Genomic DNA, 2,500 nt, shown 5'->3' on the forward strand with positions numbered 1-2,500 from the left:
CTGGTTCCAGGTTTTTTCAAATGTCGACAGAATTTTTCAAACCTTGTCAAACCCCATTTTTATTGAAATTTCCTCGCACAATAAGCTCCCTATAATTAAGTCTATGATTTTTAGGACCTTCTCCAACTTACAAAATGATATTTAGGACCTTGCCTTGCCCTCACATGCCGTGCCCATTCAAGGCATTCCGAGAAAGTGAGGTTATTGGAGGCTTCGGATGGCGTGGCTTGCCTTGCCTTGCATTGGCATGCCATGCCCAAGTTGTGGCCTACACCAAGCCATTCAAGCCATGCGTTGCCTTACCTTGGAATTGCTCATCATCCAATGCATTCCGAGAAAGTGAGTGTAGGCGAGGCTAAGGATGGCTTGCCTTGCCTTGCCTTGCATTGGCATGCCATGCCCAAGTTGTGGCCTACACCAAGCCATTCAAGCCATGCGTTGCCTTACCTTGGAATTGCTCATCATCCAATGCATTCCGAGAAAGTGAGTGTAGGCGAGGCTAAGGATGGCTTGCCTCGCCTTGCCTTGGCATGCCGTGCCCATGATGTGGCCTTGACCAAGCCATTCAAGCCATGCGTTGCCTTCGCCTTGGCATGCCGTGGCCTTGCCTCGCCATGCGATGCATTCCGACAAAGTGACGCGAAGCGGAAGCCTATCATGGCGTAAAAATGTCGACAAAATTTTTCGACATTTGAATAATGGGGTTTGACAAGGTTTGAAAAATTCAATACAAATGGTAGGCTTGAATGTCGACAAAGTGACGCGAAGCGGAAGCCTACCACGGCGTAAAAATGTCGACAGAATTTTTCGGACCTTGTCCTGCCATGGGCTGCGCGCAGCATGCCGGCAGCCTGTGCGCAGCGTGCGCACAGCATGTCGGCAGCGTGCGCGCTGCTGAGACTGTCGACAGAAATTTTCGAAACTTGTCCTGCCATGCGCGCGCGCAGCGTGCGCACAGCATGCCGGCAGCGTGCGCGCACCATGCCGGCAGCGTGCGCGCAGCTTGCGCGCAGCGTGCTGATTCTGTCGACAGTGAGGCTAGCGAAACTTGTCCTGCCATGGCGTGCGCGCAGCCTGTGCGCGCAGCTTGCGCATCTGTCGACAGTGAGGCTAGCGAACTTGTCCTGCCATGGCATGCGCTGTGCGCAGCCTGTGCGCAGCGTGCGCGCAGCTTGCGCATCTGTCGACAGTGAGGCTAGCGAAACTTGTCCTGCCATGGCATGCGCGCAGCCTGCGCACAACATGCGCACAGGCTGTGCGCAGCGTGCGCGGAGCTTGCGCGCAGCTTGCGCGCAGCTTGCGCATCTGTCGACAGTGAGGCTAGCGAAACTTGTCCTGCCATGGCATGCGCGCAGCGTGCGCGCAGTCTGTGCGCAGCGTGCGCGCAGCCTGTGCGCAGCGTGCGCGCAGCCTGTGCGCAGCGTGCGCGCAGCCTGTGCGCAGCGTGCGCGCAGCTTGCGCATCTGTCGACAGTGAGGCTAGCGAAACTTGTCCTGCCATGGCATGCGCGCAGTCTGCGCGCAGCATGCGCGCAGCATGTGCGCAGCATGCCGGCAGCATGGTTCCAGGTTTTTTCAAATGTCGACAGAATTTTTCAAATCTTGTCAAACCCCGTTTTTATTGAAATTTCCTCGCACAATAAGCTCCCCATAAGTAGTCTATGATTTTTAGGACCTTCTCCAACTTACAAAACTAAAAAATTCCTCCCGGATTTGTTTTAATGATTTTTTCAATTTTACGACTTCTAAAAATAATAAAAAATACTTCCCGACTTCAAAAATTTATGAAACTTTTTCCCATCATAGATTGCATGTTTCTTAGTATCCCTGCAAAAAATCACGTCCAAATACCTTGTATTGAATTATTTAGAGCCCATTATGACTCCTCGCGCATAGGTGATGTCTCTTCCTGTCAAAGGGCTAAATGCATAAAATGCTATATAGGGGGGTGTGTGTTGCCTGCATATGCATGGCAGCCCATGCCTTCCTAGCTGCAGCCCCCTTCCCCCACGCCACACCCATGTCATGTTGCCTCGATATGTTGCCTCGGTATTATGGGTTTGGTGTCGGGGTCGGGGGGCTGCCACCCATGGCGGTGGTGGCCGGAATCCGGCCTCCGCCACCACGCCGCCGCCATGGGTGAGGGAGGAAAAAAAAGGCGTGGAAAGTTGCGAAATGGGGTTGTCTAGGCTTTTTTTTGGCATGGGAGAGCATGGAGTGCTAGGAACTCCTTCTCAAATGCACGGGCATGTCGACCACAACCTCATTTCGCAACAACAACCACCCGTGTGGGGTGGCGGTGGGTGGATAGTCGCGGATTGGGGCTTGCCAAGCCAATGTTTTCAAAAAATTTCATCAAAATTAAAAACAAATGTTTTGTTGCCTTCGGATTTGTGGGCGAGCGGCGAGTCGGAGTGGAGCCGGTAAAGTTTAACCTCGGTGTGCACGGTTGTTTTTAGAAACTCAATCCAATGCCGGGGACGTTGAAAGTGACGCTCTTA

This window comes from Prunus avium, unplaced genomic scaffold (assembly GCF_965620075.1).
Source record: "Prunus avium unplaced genomic scaffold, drPruAviu1.hap1.1 HAP1_SCAFFOLD_54, whole genome shotgun sequence".
NCBI classification, from domain to species: Eukaryota; Viridiplantae; Streptophyta; class Magnoliopsida; order Rosales; family Rosaceae; genus Prunus; species Prunus avium.